Below are 14,613 nucleotides of genomic sequence, written 5' to 3' on the forward strand. Positions count from 1 at the left end.
ATAACTGGATAGATCCCATCCGCCCGGGGTGCCTTTCTTGTGTTTATCTTCAACAATTTCTCCTCCACTTTACTCTCAGTTATTACAAGATTCTGTAGCTTACTGCTAGAGTTGAATACACCTCTGGCTTTCCCCTCGCTAAATAACTCCTCATGTGTGAATGTCGATGCAAAATATTCATTTAGTTTGTTAGCTACCTGAGCAGGATCATCAACAGTTGACCCATCGATATCAAGTGGACCAATCTGATTCATCCCCCTTCCTTCTAGAGTTTGCATAAGTAAAGAACTCTTTGCTGTTTTTCTTTGCATCCCTTGCCAAAGATTTCTCGTAATCTGCCTTCGCCTGCCTAACCTCCTTTGTAACTTGGTTACAGATCAACTTGTATCCATCACAGGCTTCTGTGTCATGTGTTAATTTGTATGTATCCCATGCATGTTTCTTCTCTGCCATATGCCTCATCAGTTCATCTGACATCCATTTAGGCCTAAACCTAGAACAATATTTCTTAGTTGGTATTTAAAGCCTAGTAGCTTCCCATTTTGCATTTGCTGTTGGTGACATCATCAGTTGGTCCCACTGTATAGAATTTAAATACTGTCTCAGTCCATCGTAGTCGCCTTTACGAAAGCAATAACCCTTCCCTTTACCTCTAATGGTAGTTACCTCTTTGAGTAAATCCCACTTCAGCACACTGTGATCACTGCCACCTAGTGGTTCATTTATCTGCAGATTCTTAATGCATGAAGAATCACTGCTGATAATCAAATCAAGAGTATTCCTCCCTCTAGTTGCCTCCCGAACATGCTGATGTAGAAAACAATCATCCAATAAATCCACAAAAGCCTTGCTAGTGTGTGAGTGACCAGCCCCCAAATTCCAGTCAATATCTGGAAAATTAAAATCTCCCATTATAAGACTCTGATTTACTGGCCCACTCTATTTCCCTGTACAGTTTCTTATTATACTCATGAGAGTCATTAGGCCTATAGCACACTCCTACTCTCAATTTTGATCTCCCAATGCTTATGTCACACCAAACTGACTCGACAATGCACTGTCCAGCGATGTCCACTGGCTTCACTTCCTTGGATTTTATGTATTTCTTAACTAATAGCATAACCCCTCCTCCCTTCCTATACAGTCTATCCTTTCTGTAGACGTTGTACTCCAAAAATTCCAGTTCTGCATTCCTTATATCTGTGTGACACCACGTCTCTGATATCCTAACAATATCTGCCTTTGATGTTTTGAGCAATACCTCAAATTCATCAAATTTATTTACTAAACTCCTAGCATTGTTGTACACGCAAGTATACATGTACCTATTTCTATTCTTAGCTACCCTAACACAACCCATATGTTTACTTGTACCGCAATGACTCCCAGCAGTCTCTGAAATATCCTGCATCTTGTTTTTCAGGCTTCTGCTCATTCCAATAGAAGCAGTGCAAGAATCTCTTTCACCTCTGCCAGTGGCTACTGTTAATCTATTCGTCTTTGTCTCCCCCCAAGCTAGCAGTTTTCCGACCCACCTAACATTGCCTCGATAGCATCAGCAAATATTCTTGCACCCTTTCTATTTAAGTGTATCCCATCCCTGTAGAAGCAATCTCTTCTGTTAACAAGTACAGTCCAGGCTGAAAAAAAGTCTACCCCTTGAGCCTTGCACAATCTTTCCAGGGCCGAATTGATCTACAAGGCTCTCATCATATACTCCCTCCTATCGTGTCTGGGCAGAATTGCAGACACTTTCAAATTCAACCCTATTTCACGGCTTTTTTTCAACAGTGACCTGTACTTGTTAAGCAATTCTGCTGGTCTCCTACTTCAGACAAGACTTCCCTTTAACAAACCATTGCCCTGTCTGAATTATTACTGCTCTCTTGTCTAAATGATCCTGCAATGCTTCTTTAACCAGTGACTCCATTATTTTCTGTGGAGCTGAAGTCAAACAGGTCTGTAATTACTCTAGTCACCCTTTGGTCTCCCCTTTGTGAATTGGTGATACATTTGCACATCTCCTGTCTGTGTGGACAGGAGATGTGCAAATGTATCACCACGAGTCTGCTCTCATAATTATGGCTAAGGGTTTGCTTACTTCCTTTGCCACCTCCTTTAATATAACTGGATAGATCCCATCTACCCCAGGTGTCTTTCTTATGTTTAACTTCAACAGTTTCTCCTCCACTTTGCTCTCAGTTATTACAAAATCATTTAACTCCCTGTTAGAATTTGATAATCATCTGGCCCTCTCCTCCTTGAATAACTCCTCATGTGTGAATGTAGATGCAAAATGCTCATTTAGTTCTGCAGCTAACTGAGAATGATTGTCTACAGTCAAACCATTGATATCAAGTGGACCAATCTGATTCATCCACTTCCTTTTAGAGTTTATATAAGTAAAGAAGTCTTTGCTGTTTTTCTTAGCATCCTTTGCCAAAGATTTTTCATAATCTGCCTTCGCTTGCCTAACCTCCTTTGTGACTTGATTACAGACTAGTTTGTATCTACCATAGACTTCTGTGTCGCCTGACAATTTATGTACATCCCACGCATTTTTATTCTCTGTCACGAGTCTCGTTAATTCATTTGTCATCCTTTGGGCCTAAACCTAGAGCAGTATTTCTTAGTTGGAACAAAAAGCCTAGTAGCTTCCAAAATTACTTCCTTGAATGCTTCCCATTTAGAATTTGCTGTTGGTCCCACTGTATAGAACTTAAAAAATCTCTGAGACCACTGTAGTCGCCTTTACGAAAGCAAAAACCGTTCCCTTTACCCCTGATGGTAGTTACATATTTAAGTAAATACCACTTCAGTACACTGTGATCACTGCCACCTAGTAGTTCCTTTATCTGTAAATTCTTAATCCATGAATAATCACTGCTGATAATTAGATCAAGAGTGTTACTCCCTCTTGTTGCCTGTCTAACATGTTGCTGTAGAAAACAATCATCCAATAAATCCACAAAAACCTTGCTAGTGTGCGAGTGACCAAACCACAAGTTCCAGTCTATGTGTGCAAAGTTAAAATCCTCCATTATAAGACACTCTAATTTACTGGCCCACTCTTATTTCTCTGTATAATTGTTCATTGTACTCATCAGAGTCATTAGGCCTATAACAAACTCCTACCCTCATTTTTGCTTTCCCAGTGCTTATGTCACACCAAACCGACTCAACATTGCACTGTCAGTCTTTGTCAACTGGATGCACTTCCTTAGAATTTGTGTGTTTCTTAACTAACAGCATAACCCTCCTCTCTTCCTATCCTGTCTATTCTTTCTGTACACATTGTACTCCCCAAATTCCAGTTCTGCATCCCTTATATCTGAGTGGCACCTTGTCTGTGATATCCCAACAATATCTGCCATGGATGTCTTAACTAGCAGTTCAAATATATCAAATTTATTTACTATACTCCTAGCATTGGTGTACATGCAAGTATACAATCACCTGTTCTTACTCTTAATTACTCTAACACAGCCCATGTATTTACTTGTTTCATGACCCCTAGCAGTTTCTGAAATTCCCAGAAACTGGCTTTCTGGGCTGCTGCTCATTCCAATAGAAGCAGTGCAAGAATCACTTTCACTTCTGCCTCTGGCAGAGGTGAAAGTGATTATGCTAATCTATTAGTCTGTATATTCTCCCAAACTACCATTTATCCAACCCACCTAACACTGCTTCGATAGCATCAGCAAATATTCTTTGCTGATGCTAAGGGAAGTGTATCCCATCCCTGTAGAAGTAATCTCTCCTCTTAACAAGCACAGACCACACGGAGAAAAATTCTACCCCCATGAGCCCTGCACAATCTCTCCAAGGCCGACTTGATTGACAAGGCCCTAATCATCCCTCTTATGTCTGGGCAGGATTGCAGACACTTTCAAATTTAGCCCTAACTCACGACTTTTTTTCAACATTGACCTGTACTTGCTTAGTAAATCGTAGGTCTCTTACAGTTAATGTCATTAGTGCCAACGTGTACAACGATATCATCTTTTGTGCACTTAAAAGATGATATCTGCTCTACAACATCATCAACCTTTGCCCCTGGCAGACATACCCTGGTGCTATTACACCTATCCTTTTTGCACAATATATTTCCCATTTACCTGACAATTAAGTCACCAACAATAACTAGCTGCTGTGGGACCAGCGCATTCTGCCCTGAAGGTTGCTGCTATGTTTCCTGGTGCATAAGAATGAGCCCTGGAGTTGAGTTGGACAGCTGAGAACTTGATGGGCTCCCATTTTAATTCCTTCAAGGGCATCCACCCGACTCTTCAAGCTCTCATAGACGCCTATCAGAACGCTGAGTTGTTATGGGTCCCATAACTTTCTCCTGTTAGGCTGTGAAGTACGACTCCCATGAGAAATTTCAGAGAAGTGAGTGGCATCAGCTGGAGCTTTTTGTTTTGCTTTGAGAGCAGGGTTCTCATCTGTTATGGACATTTGTGTTTCTGTTAAGGCTGTGTTAGATGTGATGTGGAGTTTACAAAATTTGCACTCATTTAGCAATTATTCTTTGTTCTTAATTATTTTGCATTTATTAGTATATATATTAATGTGTTATTAAGTCAAAAATGGCAGCATTGAGATTTTTAGTGAATAACAGCCCAGTTGACAATATTTCTGTGAAAAAATAAATAGTGCTGAGAATGGGTTACTTTGAAATGTAAACAGCCTTCAGCATTGTGAATGGTGTTGAAAAGTCAAGCAGTGCAGATTTTGTTATTGTATTTTATGTTCACATAAAATCAGTTACGGAAGTAAGGGCAAAAAGGCCCTATCAAAACATAGTAATGATAAAATCACCAAAAGAATCTAGTCAGAGTGTCACGCGAACATTACCTAGGCGGATCACAAAGCCATCTTTATGTGACAGAATAGCAGATCAAAAGGTAGTTGTTGCCTGCTTTTTAAGTGAAAACAGTCTGCCATTTACATTAGCCACAAGATTGATTGACCTTGACAGCTATTTAGCTAAAGGCAAATTAAATTTAGTTGACAAATTAAAGTAATTTTTTTTTCTATGAACATTGATGAAGCTACTAATGAAGCCAGAGATAAGATAGTGAACATTATGGTAAAAGTCTTTGATGAACAGCAGAATATGGTAATACTGGACATTTAGGTGCTGGAAAAGAAAATATTTCAATAGGAAAAAATATTTTCAGAAAAATAATTGAGCTCTTAAAAGAAAATGGACTTGAATTTATTCAAGTTATCAGTTGCTTTTTTGATAACTGCTATGAGAGGTTGCAAAAATGGAGTTGAAACTTTCATTAGAGATAAAAATGTAAATCTTCTAAACATAATGGAGATATAGTTCACAAATTACATAATTCAGCCAAACTTTTTTTTAGTTACTTCGACAAAGTAACTAAAGAATATATCATTTACAAATATTGAAAACTTTGCAAATGATGTATTCTGTGATATCAATGAGTTGCCCAAAGCTAAGTAGTTGTTTTCTGAAGTACAAAGTATGTTAAATTTCAAAGTTAAATGGCATATGCCCAAATCAATAGAAAATAGGTTTCTGTAAATGCTTGTGATCTGTGAGAGGCTCTGTTTATTGAATGATGCCTTAATAGTGTATTATTAGTTTTTTGAGTGAAGAGGGGCAAGATAAACACAAAGAACTAATTAGTACTGTGTATGATAAATGTGATGTATCTAAAGAGCAAATAAAGTGCATTGAAATACTTCACTCACATACAAAAGCAGAAAAGAACAACTTTGAATCAAAAGTGAAAGGATTCAATTTTAGTATGTTATTTAACCATTATGAGAGCATTTATGTGGTACTTAAATGTTTATAGAGGTGTCTTGCCTCTTTTTAATAAATTAGCAAAAATTCTCCAATGATAGTCCTGTAATGCACTTGGGGCACTCTGAAATTTCTGATTTTACTGAAACATTTTTGGCATACTTCGTAAAATTGGAATTTTTACCCAAGGAAGTTGTTGTCAATTGCTTAAAAAATATTGATTTCAAAAATTGTGAAAAGCAATATCGTGATAAACATCTTAACGTTTGCAGTTTTGCATATAAACATTATATGACTCTGAGAAATAAAAGAGGTGATCCAGTTGTATAAGCCATTTCATAAAGCATGTGAAGAAACAAGTGAGTATCTTTTCAAAACTTTACTTTTAAGTAACAAGTGTTTAATATACTTATCTACATTGGATATGGACCCAAATACAGACCTATCTATATGGACCCAAAAGCCAGGAATGAGAGTAGTTGTGTAACAGCATTTGTCAGGCTAGCTGAACTTTTGCCAAAAGTTACAGAAATTTTGGCAAATCTCTTGGAAGAAGTAGGAATATATGTAACAGATCCAGGAGTAAATGAAATGGAAAAGCTAAATATTTATAATGTGGATAAAACCTCTAGAATTGATTTCAACATCATGGATGATATAATTACAGATGATAGAACATCGTTAAACGTCAAATTATGAAGGTACAAGCACAAATAAGTATTATCTACACAGTCAAATTAAAAGCATGGAAATAAAATAAGGAAATCAATTCATGAAGCACACAGAAGATATGAAGCATGTTTAGAAAAAAAAGGTGTGGTCCAAGTTAAATTCAGATTATTATAATAAAGTAAATAAGTGTACAGTTTCTCTTTCAGAGAAATGGGAGGATACTTTTAGTTCAGTTCCTAATGCTGTTTAAATCAACAGCTGAGAAACATAGTTCAGAAACAGTGGAAAGTAAGATAAGTAAAAAGATAAAAATCTGTGCCATATCCAAAAATCCTGATGAAGCAAAATCTGAAAAAAAGAACTGTTCAGAGAAATAAAGCGTAAAATTACATCATATTATGTTTAAAAACAGACTTAGTTAGTCTGTTTTTAAAAACAGACTTAACTTAGTATGTTTAAAAATAGCCTCATCACACATGTGCTATGCTCCTAGCTAATGCTCTAGGAGCATAGCATGTGATGACCCACATCAGGGCTTAATTCCTGACACTTTGCTTTCCAGCTTGCTACGTTCCAATAGAAGCAGTGCAAGAATGACTTTTGCTTCTGCCAGTGGCTGTAGTTAATCTATTAGTCTGTATATCCCCCTCCAAGCTAGCAGTTTTCTAACCCACCTAACACTGCCTCGATAGTATCAGCAAATATTCTTGTACTCTTTTTATTTAAATGTAATATAAACAGTCTCGCCTGTTAACAAGCACCAATCACGCTGAGAAAAATTCTACCCCATGAACCTTGCACAGTCTCTTCAGATTTGAAATAATTGACAAGGCCCTCGTGTACTGCCTCTTATTGTCTGGGCAGAATTGCAAATACTTTCAAATTTCATCTTTAACTTGAAACTTTTTCTTAGCATTGCTGTGCTTGTTAAATAAAGTTCCTCACATTCTCTGCAGTGATTGCACACCAAGATATCCCTTTTGGCTGTCTCATGTCCTACTTCCAGAGAACTCCATAAAAAGGCAACAAGCAGCATTACAGATGTAGCTGTGATTTGCAAGAGAACCACCATCAATGGCTCTCTTGAGCCAAAGCTTTCCCACTACTTTGAGATTTTGCTTTGCTGCTCTTCTTCAAGGCATGATTCTAGTGTAAGTTTAATTTAAAATTGTCCCAAAATCTAAGCAGTAAAAGTATAACAGTGCAACACTAGTCGTATATTTTATTTGCAGTATGTACTAAGCTGTTACATTTATTTATATACTACTGACCTAATTTCCACGCTTAATTAAAAAAAAAAATGCCTACATGATAAAGACCTAGAAGTCTAGAAGCCTGAGAGAGGTTTTGGGGCCACTACCCCAGTTGTGTGAACAATATTCCATGGTAGTGCAGATTTGTGATTTGTAAGTGAACAGCTTGGAAGAAAAGTAATACTGAGAGTGAAAGAGAAAACCAAGTTTTTTAGATGCAGAGGAAGCAATATTTGTAATGTGCTTATGCCAAGAGAGATTAGAAATCAAGGTAATCCCCAATAGAAATATATGATCTTACCTAGAAATTGGAATGCCATTGAAAATAAGCATAGGAGCAGAAGAATCCTTTTTTGTGAGATATGACAGGACAGAGTTTTAGAAGGATTAAAGTCAACTGAGCTATCTTTGCCCCACTGGAGAATTACCTGGAGATCAGCATTTAAAGAACTGGTAGTGGATATTTGAGAAGTTGAAGCTGTTTGAGCAGGGTAAGGTTTCTCAAATTGGAAGGTGGAATGTAATGTGTTATCATCAACAAAAATGCAATCAAATGTGCTATTAGCACAATCAGCAAAAAGTTGAAGAGGAATTGTTGAAGCTGAACATAAAAAGGCTCTTGTGTTAGATAGGATCTATCCAATCATATTATGAGAGGCAGCAAATGAGGTAAGCATGCCTTTAGCCACAATTATAAGAGAGTACTTAGTTTCGGGGGAGGTCCCTATGGACTGGAGATGTGCAAATGTATTCCCAATTCATAAATGGGGATCAAATGGTAATATGTAATTACAGACCTTTTAGCTTAACATCTGTTCCAGGGAAAATAATGGCGTCACTAGTTAAAGAAGTAAACCAGGACCATCTGGATAGGAATGCAATTATATTGCAGTCACAGCATCTATTTGTTAAGGGGCAGCCTCGTCTAACCAATCTGATTGGTTATTATAATGCATTGAACAAAGAACTGGATGCAAAGAATAGGTTTTATATCATATAGTAGTAATAGAGGCATGTGATGCAAGAAAGCAAGCGTATGAGCTTATGTAGCATCAGCCAAAAAAACAAAAAAAAAAAAAAAAAAAAACCCAATTTCACACAACCATTCCCTCTAAATATTTGTCCAATTCCTCCTTGAATTTATTTAAGCTATCGACGTTCGCAACGATAGATGGAAGTTTGTTCTAGCGATTAACCATCCACTGGCTAAAGGCAATTTTCCACACATCTATTCTACAACTGTCTTTCCTCAATTTGAATTTACGCCCCTCAGGCTTTTAATCGGAGCAGGCAGAAGAATCCCATTAGAATTCAGTGTGCTCAATCCATTCAAGGCTTTATGCACCTCAATCAGATCACCTCACAGGTGTAGTCTCTAGCCGCTGCAATTTGCAGAACTTAACCCTGCAATATACTTATATACTTGGATTTCAGGAAGACTTTTGATGCTGTTGCACATAAAAGACTGCTGCACAAAGTGGAGCAATGTGGCATTAAGGAGAAGTTACTGCTATGGATAAAGGGATGGTTAAGTGGAAGACAGTAATTATCAATGGGCACTGCTCTTCATGAACTTATTTAGTGGAGACCCCTAGGGTTCAGTGCTGGACCCATTGTTGTTTTCAGTATTTATTAATGAAGGTATATCAAGCTTAATGTGAAAGTTTGCAGATGATAAAAAAGGCTGGGAGGGTGGTTAACAATAGTAATCAGGGCAAGCTATTGCAACGAGATCTAGGAAAATTGGGTTAATATGCTGAGAAATGGCAGTTGAAATTTAACATTAACAAATGCAAGGTACTGCATATGGGTAGCAATCTCTGAGTAACTCATCAACTGTGTGGTACTACATTCATGGTAGTGGAAAATAAAAAAGACCTGTGGTAATTGTGCAGTCAGATATGAAATTTTCTGAGCAGTGCAGACATTCTTCCAGAACAGCTCATGGGTTTTGTCAATGATATACAGAAACTTTTCTAGCAGAGATAAGGAAATGATTATCCCTTTGTGCAAGGCCATGATTAGGCTGCATCTTGAGTATTGTATAGAGATCTGGAGGCCTCACTATAAGAAGGATGTAGAACCTGGAATGGGTGCAGAGAAGGTCAACTAGATTGAAAAGAACAAAAGGGCGCTCTTACCTAGAAAGGCTTCAGTTCTGCAAATTATAACTTCTGGAGACCAGGCACCTCAATCAGATCACCTGTGGGATGATCTGATTGAGGTGTTTAAGGCTTTAGTAGTAGTAGTAGTAGTAGTGGCACTTGATGCAAGAAAGCAAGTGTAGGAGCTTATGCAGCATCAGCCAAAAAAAAAAAAAAAAAAAATCACACCATACCCTCCAATTGCCTGTCCAGTTCCTCCTTAAATTTATTTAACCTATCAACTTCCACAACGACAGATGGAAGTTTGTTCCAGCAATTAACCACCCGCTGGCTAAAGGCAAATTTCCGCACATCTATTCTACATCTATCCTTTCTTAATTTGAACTTATGTCCCCGTAGGTTCGTATTCTGAACAAGTGGGAGGATCCCATCAGAATTCAGCGTGCTCAACCCATTCAAGGCCTTATAGACCTCAATCAGATCACTGCGCAGGTGCCTAGTCTCCAGCCACTGCAATTTGCAGAACTTAAGCCTCTCTTGGTAAGAGGATCCCTTCATTCCCCTCACCAATCGTGTTGCTCTTCTCTGTACACGCTCAAGCAAATCTACATCCTTCCTAAAATGAGGCCTCCAGACCTGTACGCAGTACTCAAGGCGTGGCCTGACCATTGCCTTATACAGAGGGACAATCACCTCCTTTTCCCTGCTAGCAAAATTCCTATATATATTTGACAAAACCCCATGACCTGCCCTAGCAGCCTGTCTACATTGCTTAGAAAACTTCATATCTGACTGCACAATTACTCCCAGGTCTTTTTCATTTTCTACCACCTTAAGTGTAGTACCACACAGTTGGTACGTTTCCCTGGGGTTACTTCTACCCATATGCAGTACTTTGCATTTGTCAAGGTTAAACTTCAGTTGCCACTTCTTAGCCCATCTGCCCAAATTATCTAGATCCTGTTGCAGTAGCACACTGCCATTACTGTCATTAACAACCCTGCCAACCTTCGTGTCATCTGCAAACTTCGACATTAAGCCTGATATACCTTCATCAATATCATTGATAAATATACAAAACAACAGTGGACCCAACACCGAACCCTGTGGGACTCCACTAATAACATTAGTCCACGAAGAGCAGCACCCATTGATTACCACCCTCTGTCTTCTCCCACTTAACCATCCTTTTATCCATTGTAGCAACTTGCCCTTAATACCATTCTGCTCCAATTTGTACAGTAGTCTTCCATGCGCAACAGTGTCAAAAGCTTTCCTGAAATCCAAGTATATGATATCAAAATTATTTTTTGCATCCAGTTCCTTTGTGACCACATCATAATAACCAATCAAATTTGTCAGACAAGACTTTCCCTTAACAAACCCATGCTGTGTCTGAATTATTGCTGCAGTCTTGTCTAGATGATCCTGCAATGCATCTTTAACCAGTGACTCCATTATTTTACCCGGAACAGAAGTTAAACTAACTGGTCTGTAATTATTCGTGTCACCCTTCGAACCTCCTTTGTGAATTGGGGATACATTTGCACATCTCCAGTCCGTGGGAACCTCCCCTGAATCCAAGGATGCTCTCATAATTATGGCTACGGGTTTGCTTAGTTGCTTTGCCGCCTCCTTTAATATAACTGGATAGATCCCATCCGCCCCAGGTGCCTTTCTTATGTTTAACTTCAACAATTTCTCCTCCACTTTGCTCTCAGTTATTACAAAATCATTAAGCACACTGCTACAATTTGAAAACCTTCTTCCATTTTCAAACTGTAATGATTCCTCACGTGTGAATGTAGATGCAAAATACTCATTCAGTTTGTTTGCTATCTGAGCAGGATCATCAACAGTCGAACCATCGATGTCAAGTGGACCAATCATATTCAGCCTCTTCCTTTTAGAGTTTATATAAGTAAAGAAATCCTTGCTGTTTTTCTTAGCATCTTTTGCCAAAGATTTCTCGTAATCCGCCTTTGCCTGCCGAACCTCCTTTGTGACCTGATTACAGACTAGCTTATATCTGCTACAGGCTTCTGCGTCGCCTGATAATTTATATGCATCCCATGCATTTTTCTTCTCTGTCACGAGTCTCATTAGTTCATTTGATAACCATTTAGGCCTAAACCTTGAACAATGTTTCTTCATCGGTATGAAAAGTCTAGTAGCTTCCACGATTAATTCCTTGAATGCTTCCCACTTAGAATTTACTGTTTGTAACATCGTCAGTCGATCCCACTGTGCAGAATTTAAAAACTGTCTGAGACCACTGTACTCCCCTTTACGGAAGCAAAAACCCTTTCCTTTACCCCTGACGGTAGTTACCTCTTTGAGTAAATCCCACTTCAGCACACTGTGATCACTGCCACCTAGTGGTTCCTTTATCTGCAAATTCTTAATACACGAATGATCACTGCTGATAACCAGATCAAGAGTATTACTTTCTCTGGTTGCCTCTCGAACATGCTGATGTAGAAAACATCAGCATGTTCGAATGGATTGAGTAAAGCTGGATGTGAATGGCATTCTTCCTCTTTCTGAGACTACACACATGAGGATGGTGGATAAATTCAAGTTGAGGAAGGATGATTGCAGCATAGCTGTGCAGAAGTTTGCCTTCAGCCAACAGGTGGTTGATTGTTGGAATAGGCTTCCATCTGTTATTGTAGAAGTGGATGGTTTAAATAAAAATAAGGAAGAATGAGAGAAATTCTTGGAGGATATGGATTGGAGAAGTGTGTAGTGAGTTTTTTTTTTTTTTTTTTTTTTGGCTGATGTTATATAAGCTTGCTTTCTTGTTTCATTGCCACTACTACTTATTACAATTTAAAACACTGCACTTTTTACTATGATGTACTACACTAAAAGTTGTTAATTACAAGATACAATGTTTGCACCAAAATCACTAATGACAAAGACTTTATGAATATTAATTTGTAACTTATTTCAATCCTTTGCTAAATTTAAAAATATATTAATGTATGTGTTTAGGACAGTTAAAACTATTTATTAAAGACAGTTTAGTATGTTAAGTGTAAAATCATCAGTTTTCCAAAAACTTAAAAAATGTGTTTTCAGCAGCCACTCACTTCTTGAATCCTCAATATATTAATGTAATTATTTTTACAATATATTAAACCACACTTTGTTTATAAATATTTCTTTTATATTTTTAGAGTAAATATTACGTAAATGTGGGCAGTTTTTGTTGGTCCTCTTTCTTAGCAAGCAAATGAGGCTAAAGAAATGTAAATATCCATCACCTTTTATTTTATGTGAAGACTCACTATTCAGATCAATAGAGAAAGTGAACAGCATGGAAATATAAAAACTGGGTGTAGTCTGGTCACCAAGATATATATAGAATCAGAACTAACAGGTTCTTGGACAAATTCTCAGAAAAGAATATTTCTGAAGAAAACAGGATCTGAACCTAGTGTGGGTTTCCCGGGTTCACACACACACAGACACACAGTTGGATTTGCTTTAGCAACATCATCTGCCTAATACTGCGTGGAACCACCTTTTGCCCATAATACAGCCTGTATGCATCTTGGGATAGGTTTCAAAAGGTGTTGCAGGGGATGTGTTACCATGCGTTGCACACTCGACTGGGATGAGGTGGGCAGCCATGGAGGACAGAATTGATTGTAATGTTCCTGAAACCAGCTAGCAACATTCTGGGCTGTGTGGCATGGTGCATTGTCTTATCTTGTTGATATGTCGAAGTTGTCTGGGTACACTGTCATCATGGAAGGATGTAATTTGACAACAATGGAAAGGTAGGTGTCCCCACTGAGCTGTTGATTAACGGTGATCAGAGGACCCAGAGCATGTCATGAAAACGGTCCGCAAACCATAACACCACTATCTCCAGTCTGCCAAACATGAACAGTGACTAGGTGCCATGGCTTCATATTGCTTTCTCCAAATGCAGATATGTCCATCAGTATGATATAGCAGTAAACAGGAGTCATCAGACCAGGCCACAGATTTCCATGTGTTATCAGCTGTTTCTGGCTTTTGAGCCTTCACCAGCATCACAGCCCAGTCTGTCCCTACATGGGGGATGGGTGTTGCTATTGCAATGCCAACTGTGTGTGCATGTTTCATAGTTCAGAGAATATAGTTTACAAAAAATGTCTATTTTCTTGGTATTTAGTTCCTTTTTAAAAAAAAATCATCTTAACTTATAAAAATTGATTGTTACATTAAAGACTCAATGTTTGTACTAATGACCATACAACCATAAAATTCTGATTTTTTTTTTAAAATTATTATTACTGTCTTGGATTTTCAGCTTAAACTCATTTTTTTTAGCAAAAAAAAAAAAAAAAAAAAAAAACATAAGAATGAGAAAGTTTACATTTTATCATTTCTTAAGTCCTAAAAGTATTATTAGTTTCTAGAAATAATGTTTTCATTGATTTCAGCTTGATTAAACTTACATTGTTAGAATAAGTAATATCTTTTATTTATTATGAACAACATATTAAACTTAACAGAATTTGAAATTTTAGTAAACATATATCATAGTTTATATGTTGTGTATGTGTTTTAAGACCTTTAAACCTTTGAATAAAGGCCTAAAAATGTCCTGCACAAGTTTGTGCACCTCTAAATGATATAATATCTCTCTCTTTCTAAATATGATAAACTTTAGATAGTCCTGAGAGAGAGAGAGAGAGAGAGATCGATTAAACCTTTGAATAAAGGCCTAAAAATGTCTTGCACAAGTTTTTGCACCTCTATATGATATAATATCTCTCTCTTTCTAAATATGATAAACTTCCTGAGA

The 14,613-nt window shown here is 37.6% G+C and overlaps 1 protein-coding gene across 1 annotated transcript in view; it reads left to right on the forward strand.

The window, feature by feature from the left end:
• Arpc4 (Actin-related protein 2/3 complex, subunit 4) overlaps positions 1–14,613 on the forward strand; it is a 71,570-nt gene that overhangs the window by 13,544 nt on the left and 43,413 nt on the right. The gene's annotated exons all lie outside the window — the stretch shown is intronic.

This window comes from Mastigoproctus giganteus, chromosome 11 (assembly GCF_048544385.1).
Source record: "Mastigoproctus giganteus isolate SK-2022 chromosome 11, ASM4854438v1, whole genome shotgun sequence".
Taxonomy (NCBI): Eukaryota; Metazoa; Arthropoda; class Arachnida; order Uropygi; family Thelyphonidae; genus Mastigoproctus; species Mastigoproctus giganteus.